A 20,029-nucleotide genomic window follows, 5' to 3' on the forward strand; every position below is an offset into this window, starting at 1 on the left:
AACAGGGTCTGGAAGAAGCTGTCCTCAGGAGGCGTCCCCCTTCCCAATGCTAAAAATATGCACTAAGCATCCATACCTAGCATAGCATGCTGCTATGGAAGAGAAGGAAAGGTACAATGGCCATGACTCTTCTATTTCAATAAAACCAGTGAGAGTGGAACTGTTCAAGCATAGTATCTGAAATGGGAATTCAGGCAAGGTAAAAATGCTCTAATTTAAAAGTCTAAATGAAAAGATTTATATAGAAAAGAAGATGAAGAAGGAAGGTAAAATAGGTCAGATGGTTTTAAATGGCTCTCTGGTGACAACAAGATCAGTACTGGGGAGACATTTGCAACATCACTTAATACAGACAAAGCTAAAAAAAAGAAGAAGCGATGATACCTTAGAGACGATGTTATGGTGGCATGAATTTTCATCGATGACAATCCACTTCATCAGACAGATGAAATGTACTGTGGAGGGTTGAAGTGAAGTGGAGGGTAAACCAGAGACCTCCTATAGCCTAACAGCTGGGATGCAAAAAACCTGAAACAATATGTTCAAACAACACGTAAGCACTTCCTGGCTGAGGTCTTTGTACAGCGAAAGAAGGTGGGATTTGAAAACAAAATCCCCCTAAGCAATTTTCTAAACTTTTCAAAGTTTCATCCTCACATTTCCACAGACTTTTTGTCTAATTGACAATCTCCAAACTTGTCATTAAAATGTAGGAGCAGTTTGGTGTCAGCTTAGAAATGTCTCAAAATTTGTTTGTGAATGGGAATGTTGAAATGGTATGGAGAGAAGGAATAAAGAGAAGTTTGTCTCCCTTGCCCAAAACACTAGAACTAGGGGTCATCCTGTGAAAATTGCTAGGACATTTAGGACAGACAAAAGGAGGTACTTTTTCACATGGCACACAATTAATCTACAGAATAGGATGTGTTTATGGCCACCAGCTTGGAGGGCATTAAAAGAGATTTAAAAGGTATTCACATGTGCAGCCTAACCCAGCCTAGGGCAGACCGGCCTGGGTTAGGCTGCATGTGTGAAGTGCCAGGTGAAAGGTCGCTCCCAGTACTGCCCCCACAACAAACCCCACTTTTAAACCCAGCATTTATTATTATTTGTTTGTTTATTTATTTGATTTCTATACTGCCCTTCCAAAAATGGCTCAGGGCGGTTTACATTAAAACATAACAATTAAAATCAATTAACAATTAAAAACAGAAACTATAAAGCACCATAAAACAATTAAAACATTCAAAACAATTTAAAAACCCTGGAAAAACCAGGTTGCAACTAGTTGAAAACATTTACAACAAATTAAAAACCCTGGAAGGCAAGGCCAGGTTTTGAGGGCTCTCCTGAAAGCCAATAATGAATTCAAATTATGGATTTCTGCAGGAAGTGCATTCCACAGCCCAGGAGCAGCTACAGAAAAGGCCCACCTCTGAGTTGCCACTAGACGTACTGGTGGCAACTGAAGATGGACCTCCTCAGATGATCTTAATGTGCAGTAGGGATCATGCAGAAGAAGGTGCTCTCTAAGGTAGTCTTAACCTAAGCTGTTCAGCAGAGGTTAAGTGGACCTGTGGCAATCATTTGGGCGATTACCACTGGGTTAAACTGCTTTCCCTCATGGAGCCCACCACCATTATAATCTAATGGGAACAACCACCACTCCCATCTAATTAGAGCACTTTGGGATGCTGGAGGGGGACATCCTGCTATTGCCTGCATTTTCCTTCACCATGCCACCTCTCATGTGGGCATGTGGGCACTCATCTGCCAGGGAAGGCAGATAGCAAGGTCATGTGAAAGTCTTCTTAGACAAATGCAAGAGAACAGGTCTATCAAAGGCAACGATCAGTTGCCTTTATTGAATGTGTGTTCCTAAGTCTAGGGACCAAGGATAGATTGGGACTTCTGTTGGTATACCAATCACTCCGTTGTCCAACAGAGTTCCTAACTGAGCTGACAGACCTGGTTGCTGAGTTGGCATTGGAGTGGACCAGGTTGTTGTTGTTGGTCTTCAATGTCCATTTCAGGACTGGGTAGTCAAGGGCGGCTCAGGAGTTCATAGCGCCCATGACGACTATGGTCTTATCCCAAGTGGTTTCTGGACTGATGCATGATGCAGGTCACACGCTTGACTTGGTCTTTTGCTCTGATCAGGGTGGTGTTCCATGGGTGGGGGACCCTGTTATCCCCCCACTGTCATGGGCGGATCACCATCTGGTTAAGATAATACTTGCGGCCACAACCCACCTTTGAAGGGGTGAAGGACCCATTAGGTTGGTCCACCCAAGTAGGTCGTTGGATCCATTAGGATTCCGAGAAGCCTTTGAAGGGTTTCCAGTTGGCTCTGCAAGTGATTCTGTTGATGCTCTGGTGCAGACATGGAATAATAAGCTTACTAGAGACACAATTGCACCTAAGCGTCCTCTACGAACTACTTTAAAGTCTTCCCCATGGTATTCAGAGGAACTGCGGGAGCTGAAGCAGCCGGGTAAATGACTAGAACACAAGTGGAGGAAGTCTTTGCATGAATCTGATAGATTGCAACACAGAGCTCATTTTAGAATCTATGCTCTGGCAGTGCAGACAGCAAAGAAGCGGTTCTTCTCTGCCCACATTGCTTCTGCAAATTCACATCCAGCTGAGTTGTCTAGGGTTGTGAGGGGGCTAGTTCATGCCCCCTCTGCCTTGAATTTGAATCTGGAACCATCTGTCACTCGCTGTGATATGTTTAACAACTTTTTTGCAGATAAAATATCTTGTATTCGCACTGAACTAGACTCCACAGTTACTGCAGAGTCTATCGTAGAGGTGCCCAGAAACTCCTCTTGTAGGATTTCACTCAATCATTTTCAGTTTGTTACTTCTGATGATGTGGACAAACTGCTTTGGACTGTACGCCCTACCACCTGCTCTCTTGACCCTTGCCCAACGTGGCTTATTTCATCCGATAGTCATATTATCAGAGGGGGTCTGGTAAATATCATAAATGCTTCTCTTAGGGAAGGCAGGATGCCTCCTTGTCTCAAGGAGGCTATTATTAGAACTTATTCGAAGAAACCTCTATGGATCCCTCAGAGTTTGCTAATTACAGACCCATCTCTGATCTTCCTTGGTTGGGTAAGGTGATTGACTGGGTGGCTGCGTCTCAGCTCCAGGCAGTTTTGAATGACACAGATTATTTAAATCCTTTCCAGACTGGCTTTTGGGTGGACTATGGGGTCGAGACTGCCTTGGTTGGCTTGATGGATGATCTCCAATTGGCAATCAACAGAGGGAGTGTGACTCTGCTGATCGTTTTGGATCTCTCGGCAGCTTTTGATACCATTGACCATGGTATCCTGCTGGGTCATTTGAGGGAGGTGGGATTAGGTGGCACTGTTTTACAGTGGTTCCGCTCCTACCTCTCTGGCAGATTCCAGATGGTGTCACTTGGAGACTATTGCTTTGAAAAGCGAGAGCTGAAGTTTGGGGTTCCACAAGGCTCCATACTTTTCTCAAATGCTTTTTAACATCTACATGAAACTGCTGGGAGAGATTGTCGGGAAGTTTGGTCTGGGGTCCTATCAGTATGCTGATGACACCCAGATCTATTTCTCTATACCAACTTCATCAGGAAATGGCATGACCCCACTAAGTGCCTGCCTGGAGGTGATATTGGGCTGGATGAGGGATAACAGACTGAAGTTAAATCCAAGCAAGATGGAGGTACTGTATGTAGGGGGTCAGGATCCAAGAGATGGTTTAGATCTTTCTGTTCTGGATGGGGTTACTCCCCATAAAGGTCAGGTTCATAGTCTGGGAATGCTCCTGGATCCCAAACTCTCGGTCTCTCAGGTTGAGGCTGTGGCCAGGAGTGCCTTTATCATCTTTAGTTTATATGCCAGATACGTCCATTCTTGGAGATTAGCGACCTTAAAATGGTGGTATATATGCTGGTAACCTCTAGTCTTGACTATTGTAATGCACTCTATGTTGGGCTGCCTTTGCACATAGTTTGGAAACTACAATTGGTACAGAATGCAGCAGCCAGACTGGTCTCTGGGTTTACCCGAAGGGACCATATACAGGTGAAACTCGGAAAATTAGAATATCGTGCAAAAGTCCATTAATTTCAGTAATGCAAATTAAAAGGTGAAACTGATATATGAGACAGACGCATTACATGCAAAGCGAGATAAGTCAAGCCTTAATTTGTTATAATTGTGATGATCATGGCGTACAGCTCATGAAAACCCCAAATCCACAATCTCAGAAAATTAGAATATTACATGGAACCAAGAAGACAAGGATTGTAGAATAGAACAATATCGGACCTCTGAAAAGTATACAGTGTACTGTGCTTGATTGGCCAGCAAACTCGCCTGACCTGACCCCATTGAGAATCTATGGGGCATTGCCAGAGAAGGATGAGAGACATGAGACCAAACAATGCAGAATTGCTGAAGGCTGCTAATGAAGCATCCTGGTCTTCCATAATACCTCATCAGTGCCAGAGGCTGATAGCATCCATGCCACGCCGCATTGAGGCAGTAATTGCTGCAAAAGGGGCCCAAACCAAGTACTGAATACATATGCATGCTTATACTTTTCAGAGGTCCGATATTGTTCTATTCTACAATCCTTGTCTTCTTGGTTCCATGTAATATTCTAATTTTCTGGGATTGTGGATTTGGGGTTTTCATGAGCTGTACGCCATGATCATCACAATTATAACAAATTAAGGCTTGACTTATCTCGCTTTGCATGTAATGCGTCTGTCTCATATATCAGTTTCACCTTTTAATTTGCATTACTGAAATTAATGGACTTTTGCACGATATTCTAATTTTCTGAGTTTCACCTGTAACACCAATTATAAAAGAACTGCATTAGCTGCCGATAGGTTTCCAAACGAAATACAAAGTGCTAGTTATTACCTATACGGCTTAGGTCCAGGGTATTTATGAGAGCACCTTCTCTGTCGTGAACCCTGTCACCTATTAAGATCATCTGGAGAGGTCCGACTACAAGTGCCGCAAACTCGTTTGGTGGCAACTTGGGACAGGGCCTTTTCTGTAGCTGCTCCAGGGCTTTGGAACATGCTCCCTGCTGAAATAAGAGCATCTCCTTCTCTGTTTGCTTTTAGGAGGACCCTGAAGATGTAATTGTTTTCCCAGGCCTTCAACTGAGATTGTATTTTAAAATTCTAAGGTGTTTTAAATGTGTTTTTATCTATAATTTTTATCTTTTTATGAATTTGAAATGTGTTATATTGTATGTTTTAATTCTGTAAACCGCCTAGAGATTTTTGTACTAGGTGGTATATAAATTCAACAAACAAACAAGCAAACAAACAAAGTCTTGAAGGCTATAGGCTATCTGCAGATTCAGAGGCAATAAGCCACTCTATGGGATTAGGCTAATCTTGCAGTAGCAAGCATGAATTGCCCCCTTTGCTAAGCAGGGTTTGTGTCTCAGTTTGCATTTTGATGGGTAACTATATGTGAGCACTGGATCCTGTAAGATATTCCTCTTAGGGGATAGGGCTGTAGCTCAGTGGCAGAGCATCTTTGCATTCAGAAAGTCCCATGTTCAATCCCTGGCATCTCCAGGTAGGGTTGGCAAAGACTTCTGCCTGAAACCTTTGAGGGTGACTGCCAGTCACTGTAGACAATACTGAACTAGATGGACCAATGATCTAATTCAGTATATGGCAGCTTCCTATGTCCCTATGCATGATGCCAATTGCAGGAGAAAAAGAGAAAGAGTGGGGGTGTGCCTTCACTTCCTGCTTATAGGAGTCCCAGCAGCATCTGGTGGGCCACTGTGGGAAACAGGATGCTACACTAGATGGCCCTTGGGCCTGAACCAGCACAGCTCTTTTGTTGTTGTTATATGCTCATGATAATCTTACTGCAACTCAGTAAACATCTTCCACAATTACACAGGAGTACCAAACTAATGGAGATCAGTATTTGGAGCTTCCAATTTCTTTTACAACTATTGTAGGACTCAAGTTGCAGCATGGGGGGCACCGCTTTCCCCCAAACCAATTCCTCGATAGAAATTGTTCCCACTGACCTCCTTGGAGCTACTGTGTAGGGGAAAACAGTTACAATATGAGTCAGTATCACAATGCAGTTGTGAATTTGCATTGGAGAATTGGTTCAGGAGGAAATGGTAAAATTTCTCTATTCCAGTGCCATGTCCAAATCAGCCCCTCTGAGGTTCCTTCTAGGAAAACAAATATCAGGAGAGCTAGCCATAGAGTGTCATGTCATGAAGAATTTGTCCTACATGGATTGCACAAGCAGGAACCTTCCAAATTAGTTAGCATTTCAAGAAAATGAGGAATGTTTCCAATGCTTCTCCTTGGGAGGAACCCTGATTTCAGTTTCTCCTTGAAGGAACACTAAAGTTCTCATTGAGATTTTAGTTTGGAGAAATTTGGGTGTCAATCTTATCTGCTTTAGGTAAAGTTCAGTGGCAACTCTAGAAAGAACTACCTATATTATTAACATGCTCTTATTAATTATTTACTACTACTACCACCACCACCACTACTACTACTACTAATAAATATATTTTAATAAACCATTATTAAAAACAACATAAAAAGAAATGCTTGTCAACATTATTAGTGAATTCTAGTACTAGAAGCAAGTTATTTTGAAACTCATGGGACATACTTCTATATCAATGTGTTCCTAAATGTGGTAGAAGGGTATCTTGATAGAGAAAATAAATATTCCTAATACTGTTTTAGGTCTTATACTACTGACTATAATATGTTTTGGACATTTAAAAGACAGACTTGTCTACTGAAGGATTGCTTTGTTTCCACAGACTCTACAAAATTCCTAGTTGTAATCTGACATTTGATCTTAGAAGAAGCAGATTGGTTAAAAAAAAGAAAACCCTAATAGTGATAATATCTGGCCATACTAAGCATATCAAAGTGAATATCTAGAGGGATTCATTGGGATTCAGACTGAAAATCTGCAGTGGAGCTAAAGAAATCGACTATTTGAGGAGCAAAGCACTCCTGTTATTATACTTGTTCTTAATATTTCAAAGGATATCTTAAAAGGTAGCTTCCACGTTTTCTTTGTACAACAGAAGTTCAACAGGTTCAAAAATTAGAAATACTTTTCACTGAGAGGTGTAAGAAATATTTGCTACTCGGAAATAAAGTTTGTTAAAATTAGACAAGACTGACATTTCTGAGTCAAAAGGTCACAGAACATAGTAATGAGTACCAATTTAGGACAAAAGTGAAACTGGAGAGTGACTAATTTTCCTTCCTATACAGTATTTACATTTGAAGGGGTAGTGCCAACCTGCTAGGCTGGAAAATGGTGACCACTTTGAAACTGATTAGGAATGTTCTCAACATCACTTGGCATTGTGACTAATTAAAAAGGCTGGTACTGACCTGCTTTTCAGTTGCTAAGAACAGCAGGACGGCATCAGAACAAAAAAATAATGAGCTTCAGATCACTGCATATGATCACTGCATATGATTGTTTGACATTGTTCTAAGGCTAGCCTGATGCAAACATTTTAAAAGTATAACAATATGCATAAAATTAAACTCAAAATAGTACTCACCGAAACTGCCTGCATCCGATTTTATCTTGTTTGTGCAATTAATACCCTCTTGTTTTGAAATAATAGCAAGGGGTCTTGTATTATGCATCTGGCAGTGACCATTAATGCAGACAGGATATGGATTACGCTGGGAGCTAAATCCCACTTTAGGTTCCAGAACCATCAACTTATTTAATCTCTATATATTATTATCTAAGGCGTACAGGTGGCTAATCCCATGAGTGGCAGCTTTCGCGAGAGTTTGCAAGCTGAAGCACCATGGTTATTGGGAAGAGGAGATTCCATATGCAGATAGGGAGGAGGAGCCTGTGAGAACAGAAGCACTGTGGTGATTAGGCAGTGGGGATTCCATATGCAGATAGCGAGGAAAAGCTTGTGATGGTTGAGGTCAGTTGGAATGCGATTGTTACTGGTCAGAAGATGTTCTTGATTGTATAGGAGAGGAATATATATTTCTACAAGGACAGTAGGCAAGGGACTGCAAAGAGAGGGGTTGTGAGAGAGGAAGGAGCCCCTTCAGGAGAAGGAGGCTGTTGTTGTGTGAATTAGATGAGGAAACAAGGATGAACAAGATCTGTTAACTCTGGAAGTGGAGGGGAGAGGGGGGAGAGGAGAGGGAGAGGGAGAAGGGAGGGGAATAAAGAGCAGAAGAGCAAGTAGAGGACAGAGAAAGAGAGCAAAAAGAAGGGAGGTGAAGAGAATAAGAAGGAAGGGTGAGGAATGGGCCTGAGCCTGTCAGTGGCCTGAGGGGAATGAGAGGCCATGGTGGTGCCTGTTGGCAGCAAGGAAGGGCCCAGTCAACCACTACTTCTGTTTGGGGCTACCTCCGCCATTGGCGGAGGGAGGCAGGCAGGCAAGGGGTGGGCCCAGGCCTGTAAGCAACCTGAGATAAATGAGTGGGCCCGGTCAACCACTGCTGCTGCTGCTCCTATAGGGAGAAGCAGGAGTGGGACTCAGGTGAGGGTGGGGAGGTCTCTGGGGATAGGGGGCTGTAGCTTGGTCAGTATGTACCAGCAACGCTGCAGCCATGGCCAAGAGGGGTGAGGGGGATGGAGTAAAGGAATGGAGGAGTGACCAAGAGGGGTGAGGGGAATGGAAGCAACCGGATGGAGGAAGAGGAGCAGGAGTGCAGATCAAGTGAGAGTGGAGAGATCTCTGAGATGAGGCGAGATGTGCTAGGGGGTGAGAAGAGCAATCAAGTACTAGCATGCAGATGCTCTGTGTGGGTCAAGTTAGTTTTATTTATTTAAATTATTTATATACCACCCAAAACCTACGTCTCTGGGCAGTTGAGTAGCAGAGACAAATTTGGGCGCTGTAGTACCAGAGACTGGTACAAATAAAGTACCTGATCCTTGTGCCATCCCCCCTTCCCACTTGAATTTAGACAACCTTTGAACTGCAAATCTTGTATTGCAATTAGTCCCTCAGCTTCCAACATGCGGATCAAGGACATGCCTCTCCTCTTTTCTACTTTTGCTCTTATTGCATTTGTTTGCTCTTATTGCATCTGGAACCCCTCCTCTTTTGTGTGTGCTTTGAAGACTACAGTGCCATAGTGTAGACACCACCTAAAGATTTACATATCAGGCAGTATAAGACTATGATAATTAAAAATAAAATAGTGGTGGAATGCCACAGAGCTGAAACACTATGGGACAGCCTATGTCAACTTTGCCGTTCTACCCGGTGCCTAATGGCTTTGGGGCAAAATGAGGTTTGAGGCCGGGCCTCGTGGGGACAGGGTGCACATATGTGTCTGCCACCACCCATGATGGGGTGGACATAGGGCTGCACTGGCCCAAAGGGGGAGCAAGAGCCACTTGCATATGCACAGCACACGCTCCCCTCACCCACTTCTAACCAGGCTGCCGACTCCCTTCAACCCTCTCAATTAGCCAGTGAGAGACTAGCTGGTTGCCTTTGGGCTGAGTAGGAATGTTTGTCTTCACCAACATTGGCTTTCAGTGTAGAATTTTTTGCCTACCCCTCACTGAGGCATGTTTTAGGAGAGTTAAGGATGGGAGTCACTGTTGATGAGTTGGTCACATGAGTGGGTGAGTGCAGGCAAGGTAAAGTAGGGTATTCATTGGTGTTCAACCGGAAGCAGCTCTGTTAGGTGAAGGGTGGCTCCATGGAACAGCCCCCCAGGTTTTCGTGGCCCAGGCTTGCCATGTGCTATAATGGTGCTATCCGAGGTTCTTCTGCACTGATGGTAATGCAATTATGCATAAAGTATCTGTGTAGATACAGCCTATTTGATGGTCAGTTCCAATAGGGACAAGTTGGGTACTGGCCAAATTGTCCAAGGCTATGAAATAGCCCATGACCACAAAATGAGAACTAGCAGAACCTCAAGGGTATACTCGTGAGTCAAATGGGCCATAACCCAAAATTTGGCTTTAAAAAAGCCAAATCTGGCAACAGAGTGGAGAATGCCAGCAGAAGGTGACAGCCTTAGCATGATTGCCATTAAGGCAAACAGTTTTTGCCGAATTGGTTCAGGGACCAGTTTGGAGGTTCAATCATGGTCCAAACCAGGGCAGAAAGGTCCATACTCAAACTGAACCAGGCCTGATCCAGGCAACCAGTTCAACATGGTAAGGGGCGGCTGGGCAGGGAAGGTGAGAGAGGTAATAATCTGCTTACCTGGCTGGCGTGGCTGCAGCCCCTAGTGTGTTCCCCCTCCTTTACCAAGCAGCCACTAAGCTGGCAGCCCATTAAAGGAGGAGGGAGTGCACTTTGGGCTGCTCCAGAAGGGCAAGTGGTGGCGATTAATGGTTCTGGCAGTTGCGCCAGCCAGGTAAGCAGTTTTTTATCTCTCTCACCACTCTCACCTGGCCGCCCCTTAACCTTTGGAAGGACCCCCCAACTTGTTAAGGGAAATCCTCACTTGTAAAGGGGAATCCTCACCGGATTCCCCTTTACAAGTACATTGGCTGCACGAACCACAAAAACCTGTTCAATCTAATGAACCGGACTCACTGGCCGGTCAGTTCGACCAAACTTGTTTGTAGCAATGTGGTTCAATTCTAATTGGTTCACATTTGAACTGAACCGTGTTTTTTGGTTTGTGCACACCCCTAATTACTATGCCACAGCTGCTACCTTCTGCTGGGTAGCAACCTCCCTATCTAGAAATGGAAACATGACCCAGGGGTTGTTCCCACTTGCAGATGGAGATTTGGGATAAGGTGGGAACATCTCTGGCCCTTCGACCAAGAGAACCATGCCTATATTGCCTTTTCTCTTTCTGTAAGTAGTAATGTCCTCCCAGAGTCTTTTACAATTATGAAAAGACATCTGCAGGGAACTATATTGGCCAATGAGGACATTCCATCAATGTAAGAATTGGACGTATATTTAATGTTCATTTCTGTTACATAGACTTCCTTCCTTCCTGTGTTTATTTTTTCTATGTCATCTGAACAGCTGAAAGAACTGTTTCTGATGTAGTACTCTTGCATTCACATTGTTCCCAAATGCCTTATCTCATGATATATAGAATTGCCTGGAAACTGAACTTAAGTTAAAAAAGAAAACAAATCATCGGTTATGCTATTTTCTTGTGCATTACACAGTGCATTTAGTATAGGACATGTGTAGGACTTAAAGGGAAACCAAACATGACAGTGTATTCTTTACTTTCTAACCTTAACCTTAGTGGAGGGAAAGGGTATATTGTATCCCCAACAAAGACTTAATGAGCAAGAGACAGACCTCCTCAGATATAGAGTAGTAACTATCAACCTAAACCAACTTCTACTTGATTGTCTCTAATTGAGGTAGACAATAAGGTCATTCACAACAGGAAAAACTGTGTTCTACCTGGGTTTGGAAGCTGAGCTCTGTGTGTTCCCCATTACTGAGAAATCTATTTCTACTCCTCCTCCTCCTCCTCCTCCTCCTCCTTCTCCTCCTCCTCCTCCTCCTCCTCCTCCTGCTCCTCCACCTCCTCCTCCTCCTCCTCCTCCTCATTTCTTCCAGGAAATGACATTCTCCCTCACATGCCTGCCTACAGGCAGTAATGGACTGGATGGGGGATAACAAATTGAAGCTGAATCCAAGCAAGATGGAGGTGCTCATTGTTGGGTATTATTATTATTATTTCTTGTTTACATAGTCAGGCAGGTGTTATTGACTGGTTTGTTTTATCCAGACATTGATACCTTTCCAAGGACCTGGGATGTCAGAATTTTAACAATATTGTTCTTGTTGTTATTATAGATATCGTCGCAGAATATAGGATGTTCCCAGTAATGTTGCTTTTTGTAATTGGCTGATGGTGATTTCTGTGGCCCCCTATGGTGTTGAGGTGCTCTTCAAGGTCTTTTGGAACTGCACCCAAGCCGCCAATTACCACTGGGATTATTTTGGTCTTTTCCTGCCACAGCCTTTCAATTCCAATTTGTAGATCTTTGTATTTTGTGATTTTTTCTATTTCTTTTTATTTGGTTCTGCTATCCCCTGGAATTGCTATGTCGATTGACTTGTTTTTCTTTCTTCTCGACTACAGTTCTATCTGTTGTATTGTGTGGCAGATGTTTGTCTGTTTGTAGTCGGAAGTTCCATAATATTTTTGCATCTTCATTTCCTTCAACTTTTTCAATTTTATGGTCTCACCAATTTTTGGCTACAGGTAACTTGTATTCTTTGCAGATGTTCCAGTGTATCATCCCTGTTACCTTGTCATGCCTTTGTTTGTAGTCAGTTTGTGTGATCTTTTTACAACAGCTGATTAGATGGTCCACTGTTTCATCTGTTTCTTTACAAAGGTGGCACTTGCTGTTTGTTGTTGGTTTTTTGACTTTTGCTCTTATTGCATTTGTTCTTAGTGCCTGTTCTTGTGCAGCCCGTATTAAACCCTCTGTTTCTTTCTTCAAGTTGCCATTCTTAAGCCATTGCCAGGTCTTGGTGATGTCTGATTTTCAACTTATATTGTGCAAATATTGACCATGCAGGGGCTTATTTTTCCATTTTTTCTGCTCGGTTCTTGACTTGTTCTTTCTTGTAGGGCTGCTTTGTTTCATTGGTGTTGAATAGTTTCTCGTTCTTGACCATTTTAAGTGCATCTTCTTCACTGTCCTTAATATATTCTTCAAGGCCTCTTTTCTCTTCCTCTACTGTTTGATGGATTTGCAGCATTCCTCTTCCACATGAGGTGTGAGGGAGGTATAGCCTATCTACATCACTGCAGGGGTGAAGAGCATGATTGATGGTCATGATTTTCCTGGTCTTACGATCTAGCATCTCTATCTCTGCCTGGTCCAGTCTATTATTCCTGCAGTGTATCTGATAACAGGTATAGAACATAGAACATAAGAACAGCCCTGCTGGATCAGGCCCAAGGCCCATCTAGTCCAGCATCCTGCTTCGCACAGTGGCCCACCAGGTGCCGCTGGAAGCCACAGACAGGAGTTGAGGGCGTGCCCTCTCTCCTGCCATTACTCCCCTGCAACTGGTACTCGGAGGCATCCCGCCTTTGAGGCTGGAGGTGGCCCACAGCCGTCCGACTAGTAGCCATAGATAGACCTCTCTTCCATGAAGTCATCCAAACCCCTCTTAAAGCCATCCAGGTTGTTGGCTGTCACCACGTCCTGTGGCAGAGATTTCCACAAGTGGATCACACGTTGTGTGAAACAGTACTTCCATTTGTTGGTCCTAGACCTCCTGGCAGTCAATTTCATGGAGTGACCCCTGGTTCTAGTGTTGTGTGAGAGGGAAAAGAATTTCTCCCTCTCCACTTTCTCCACACCGTGCATGATTTTATAGACCTCTATCATGTCTCCCCGCAGTCTTCTTTTTTCTAAACTAAAAAGCACCATGTGTTGTAGTTTTGCCTCATAAGAAATGTTCTCTTGGCTCCTGTTCATCTTGGTTGCCCTCTTCTGTACCTTCTCCAGTTCAACAATGTCCTTTTTAAGATGTGGTGACCAGAACTGTATGCAGTACTCGAAGTGTGGTCACACCATAGTTTTGTATAAGGGCATTATAATATTAGCAGTTTTATTTTCAATCCCCTTCCTAATGATCCCTAACATGGAATTGGCCTTTTTCACAGCTGCTGCACATTGAGTTGACACTTTCAACAAGCTGTCCACCACGACCCCAAGATCCCTCTCCTGGTCCGTCACCGACATCTCAGATCCCATCAGCATATACTTGTAGTTGGGTTTTTTCGTCCCAATGTGCATCACTTTACACTTGATAAAACTGAACTGCATTTGCCATATTGTCGCCCACTCCCCCAGTTTGGAGAGATCCTTTTGGAGCTGCTCACAATCTGTTTTGGATTTCACTACCTGGAAGAGTTTGGTATCATCTGCAAATTTGGCCACATCGCTGCTTACCTCTGCTTCTAGATCATTTATGAATAAATTAAAAAGCACTGGTCCCGGTACAGATCACTGGGGGCCCCCACTTCTTACTTCCCTCCATTGTAAAAACTGTCAATTTATCCCTGCCGTCTGTTTCATGTCTTTCAACCAGTTAGCAATCCACACATGTACTTGTCCCCTTATCCCATGACTGCTAAGTTTCCTCAGGAGTCTTTGATGAGGAACTATAGCCCAGGTGTTTGTGGCTTGTATGGTGTTCCCGCCATTGAGTTTGGACTTGAGGATTTTTCTAACTCTCCTGATGTATTCACTTCCAATTTTTCTTTTAACTTCAGTGTGTGTGATGTTATCAGCCTGGAGAACGCCCAGGTATTTGTAATGTTCTTTCTCTTCCAGGTTCTTGATCTTGCTTCCATTGAGCAGTTCGATTCCTTCTGCTTTTCTTATTTTTCCTCTGTTCATTATTAATGCAGCACACTTGTCTAGTCCAAACTCCATTGCTATATTGCTACTGAATATATGGACAGTGTTTAGCAGTGATTCGATTTCTGACTGGGACTTTCCATACAACTTCAGATCATCCATGTACAGCAGATGGTTGATTTTACTGGATGTTTTAGATGTTTGGTATCCGAGGCCGGTTCTGTTTAGTATTTGTGAAAGTGGAGTCATGGCGATTACAGACAACAGCGGCGATAGTGAGTCCCCTTGGAATTAATAATGATGATGATGATGATGATGATGATGATGATGATTAATTATCTCATCATGAAAGACCCAGGAAAAGATGCAGTTCCAAGTAATTATAGACCAATCACCTGCCTGCCAATCATGTTCAAATTATTAACTAGAATTATAGCAGATGAAGAGATGCAACACTTATGAACTAACAAACAGCTTTCAGTGGAACAGAAAGGAAATTGCCCAAACATCAGAGGCACAAAAGACCAGCTGCTGATTGACAAAATGATTTTAGAAAATTGCAAGAGAATAAAAACAAATCTAAGTGTTGCATGGATTGACTACAAGAAAGCCTTCGACTCATTGCCTCACACATGGATACTAAAATGTTTAGAAACAACTGGTGTCAGCAAAAACATTCAGATATTTATATTAAAAAAGCAATGAGCATGTGGAGTACACAGTTAACAATCAATGGTGAGACACTTGGACAGGTTAGCATTAGAAGAGGCATTTTCCAAGGGGACTCACTATCCCCTCTGTTGTTTGTAATCGCCATGACCCCACTTTCACAAATACTAAACAAAACAGGCCTCGGATACCAAACATCTAAAACATCAAGTAAAATCAACCATCTGCTGTACATGGATGATCTGAAGTTGTATGGAAAGTCCCAGTCAGAAATGGAATCACTACTAAACAATGTCCGTACATTCAGTAGCGATATAGCAATGGAGTTTGGACTAGACAAGTGTGCTGCATTAATAATGAACAGAGTGAAAATAACAAAAACAGAAGGAATCAAACTGCCCTATGGAAGCAAGATCAAGAACCTGGAAGAGAAAGAACCTTACAAATACTTGGGCATTCTCCAGGCTGATAACATCGCACACACTGAAGTTAAAAGAAAAATTGGAAGTGAATACATCAGGAGAGTTAGAAAAATCCTCAAGTCCAAACTCAATGGCGGGAACACCATACAAGCCATAAACACCTGGACTATACCTGTTATCAGATACACTGCAGGAATAATAGACTGGACCCAGGCAGAGCTAGACACGCTAGATGGTAAGACCAGGAAAATAATGACCATCAATCATGCTCTGCACCCCCGCAGTGATGTAGATAGGCTATACCTCCCTCGCAGCTCAGGTGGAAGAGGAATGCTGCAAGTCCATCAAACAGTAGAGGAGGAGAAAAGAGGCCTTGAAGAATATATCAAGGACAGTGAAGAAGATGCACTTCAAATGGTCAAAAACTTGAAACTATTCAACACCAATGAAACAAAGCAGACTTACAAGAAAGAACAAGTCAAGAACCGATCAGGAAAATGGAAAAATAAGCCCCTGCATGGTCAATATTTACACAATATAAGTGGAAAATCAGACATCACCAAGACCTGGCAATGGCTTAAGAATGGTTGCTTGAAGAAAGAAACAGAGGGTTTAATACAGGCACTAAGAACAAATGCAATAAGAGCAAAAGTCAAAAAATCCACCACAAACAGCAAGTGCCACCTTTGTAAAGAAGCAGATGAAACAGTGGACCACCTAATCAGCTGTTGTAAAAAGATCGCACAGACTGATTACAAACAAAGGCATGACAAGGTAGCAGGGATGATACACTGGAACATCTACAAAAAATACAAGCTACCTGTAGCCAAACATTGGTGGGACCATAACATGGAAAAAGTGGCAGAAAATGAAGATGTAAAAATATTATGGGACTTCCGACTACAAACTGACAAACATCTGCCACACAATACACCAGATTTATCTGTAGTCGAGAAGAAAGAAAAACAAGTGAAAATAATTGACATAGCAATACCAGGGGATAGCAGAATAGAAGAAAAAGAAATAGAAAAAATCACCAAATACAAAGATCTACAAATTGAAATTGAAAGCCTGTGGCAGAAAAAGACCAAAATAATCCCAGTGGTCATTGGTGCCCTGGGTGCAGTTCCAAAAGACCTTAAAGAGCACCTCAACACCATAGGGGCACAGAAATCACCATCAGCCATTACAAAAAGCAGCTTTACTGGGAACAGCCTATATTTTGCGACGATATCTATAATAACCAACAGTATTGATGATAAAATTCAGCCATCCCAGGTCCTTGGGAAGGACTCAATGTCTGGATAAAACAAACCAGTCAATAACACCTGTCTGACTGTGTATACAAGAAAATAATAATAATAATAATAATAATAATAATAATAATAATAATAATAATAATAAACAACTCAATTTCTATACCGCCCTTCCAAAAATGGCTCAGAGTGGTTTACACAGAGAAACAACAAACAAATTAGATTGAACCCTATCCCCAAAGGGCGCACATTCTAAAAAGAAATATAAGACAAACACCAGCAACAGTCACTGGGGGTACTGTGCTGGGGGTGGCTAGGGCCAGTTACTGTCTCCCTGCTAAATAAAGAGAATTACCACGGTAAAAGGTGCTTCTTTGCCCAGTTAGCAGACACACAAACACTGTGACTCCACCCCCAACTAGTACATCGATACATTCAAATTAAAGAAGCATGCCCCATATAAATAATGTCTATGGAAAAATCCCCCCAAATAAGTCTATAGTATTGAATATATGTGAATAGTGCTACTGTCTCAGAAAATAACTAAGCATGAACAAATTGTAAAAAGTAGAAAAGAAATAGTTATCAGTATGATGGGCATTTGATGCAGACTGTTGTTTAATAGGCTTTGAGCAAATTTTACTGGTCATGTATTCAGCTCCTTTTGATTGCAATTTTATTATTACTTACTGTTGTGTCTTTTAAAACAAGTAGTGTGTGAGCTATTTACAACAGCAGAGAGCTCAGAGGCAGGATTAAGACACTTTTAGTACTTAACTACATTAGGTCAGAAATGCCACCTCCCCAGCCTGTTCAAAATATGCCATTGCAGAGACTACACACTCTTTGATTAAAGCCTGACCTTCTTCTTGTTCTTTTGCATGGAGCACTGAATATTACTTAACTGTGCTTGTGTCAGTGAAGCTTATAACAATCTAGAATGAGTCATTTTTAGCACAGAGTGGATAATGGACATGCAACTACCTTTATGTCTCCAGGGTATAGTGTTTCATGTCATCTTGCTCTTCAGAAAGTCAGATCTCTCTCTCTCTCTCTCTCTCTCTCTCATCACTGCTATAACCTTACCTTGAACTGGTTGACTCCTACAGGTTTATCTGGCTGAAGATATGAAGATAAGTCCTAACTGCCAAGCAACTATTCCAGGCTGAATTGCCACTTTGCGCTTTCCAAGATCAGCACACGTATTTCCTCTTCCTTCAGTCACTGTCAATGACTTGCTTTTCAGGCCATAGTTAGAATACAACAGTAGACTTTTTGTGCTGCACTCTGGCCAGTTTACTGAAATGACTTAAATTCTCTTTCTTTTGGTTCAGAGCATATCGGCTTCCAAATATGCAGCATATGGCTCTGTATAATTCTACTGTGTTGTTATTATTGCTGTTATTGTTGTTATGTACATTATACCAGGTTATGATTTTTGTTGTGTGCAAGTAAGTATACACTGACAGATATTGTAAATCATCAATGTCCCAATATTATCTTACTCTGCCAGGCAGCATGATCAGCACTTTGAGTTATGCCACAATCCAAACACCCAGGGAAATATCCAAGCACCCAGGGCTTTCATTATAGAGTCAAGCTCTCTTCAGACTTTATGTTGTATGTACATATATGTCTGTACACATGTACAGGAAGTGTGTTGCTTGTGTCTGTGGGCTGACATAATGCAAGGATAATGAGTACAGAAGGATATTTCAGCACCACTGTTCTGGACACTGAAGCAGTGTCATCTCTGGAGAGGATGCTGGTTGTGCTAAATGGGGGAAACTATGGTATTTCTGGTAGCATACCAGCACCATTATTTCCATGTGGTAGTGGCACTGCAATACTGCCCCATCCCTATTTCCCTGTCCCTCACATGGGAAATCCACAGTTGCTTAAGAAATCACTTGAGCAATGTGGAATCCTACCATGGAAAAATGGTTCTTGCTCCACACTGAGATATGAATTGGGATATATAGATATTAGAGAAAAAACATTATTATTTTTCCTTGATGCTTTATTTGTTAATTTGTATAGGATGTTATTCTAAATAATGCCCTGTACCAGATAAAGGGTGCTATATAGTTAAACATGTGATGAAAGAAACCTAATGTAAAGAGGGTTGTTTTTTTTAATGAAAGCCACAGTCACCCTCCACACATTTATTCAGGAAGCAGATAGGATCAAATCTTCTATCCTGTTTCCTGACAACCACAATTTAGGTAATGGTATGAATGGTGTCCACTACACATCTATAAGTTGTGCACATATTTGCTTAGTCTGAATCACTGAAGCCCTGTTCTGATATTATGAAAAAGGACAATACAGGAGTAGAATGTCCAAATCAGATCTGGAAGTTCCATCCTTGCCTATCACTCACTCCCCATGCTGTTCCATTCATAGTAGGGATGTGCACAAATCGAAAATCTCGATTCAAGTTTGAATCCAAGCATGCTGTTTCAATTCAAAAATGAATCGAATCACTTCAAAACATGCCAAGTCGATTCAAACCTGATCAATTTGAATCGAATCTGAATAAATTCAATCCGTATGTGGGGGAGGGAGGAAAGCCTCCTTTCAGTAATTTTTTTTTTTAAAGAAAGAGGTGCTGAGGTGCAGGGAAAGAGGTGCCGAGCCAGCAGTTGGGGGGCGGGGGGAGGCAGCAACCTGACCCACAATCCCCCGTAGCCCACCGGCTGCTGCTTTTAAAAACAAGAGGCACATAAGCATTTTTGAACTGCTCCTGGGAGCTGTAACTGCAGAGCACACAGCAGCAGGGAGATGGTGGAAATCCAACCCGCCATACCTCCCCGTGTCCCGCTGGCTGCTCATACAGGACTATCCCTTTAAATAGCCTCCAACATGAGTGGGGAGGCCATTTGAAGGGACAGTCTGGTGATCTTTTTCCAAGAACACCAGTGTTTTTGCTAGAACACTGGTGTTTCACTGGAACACCACTGTAAAAGAGGAAATAGGTAAGCAATTATATTCATTGGTTATTGACGCAAGGGTATATTTTCACTTTCTCCTTATTATGTGATTTGTAACAAGATTGGCTGGCATTGGTACTGTAGTAGGGTTGGCTATTTGCTGTCAGTTTGTTGAGTCATAGCTATTGTATTTAAGAGCATGCTTGAACCGCTAGTGTAGAGCACTGAAGCTGATGTCTTACATCGAAATGTTTGCTAACTCTGGACATCTGTTTTATGTTTTATGTTTTTATGCATTAAAAAGGTATTTGAGAAAACTTGTGGATTTTGGAATATGTGTATTTTCATTGCCATTATTATCAGCTGATTCAATTTAAATCAGACTGTTTTGA

Source organism: Hemicordylus capensis, chromosome 5 (assembly GCF_027244095.1).
Source record: "Hemicordylus capensis ecotype Gifberg chromosome 5, rHemCap1.1.pri, whole genome shotgun sequence".
NCBI classification, from domain to species: domain Eukaryota; kingdom Metazoa; phylum Chordata; class Lepidosauria; order Squamata; family Cordylidae; genus Hemicordylus; species Hemicordylus capensis.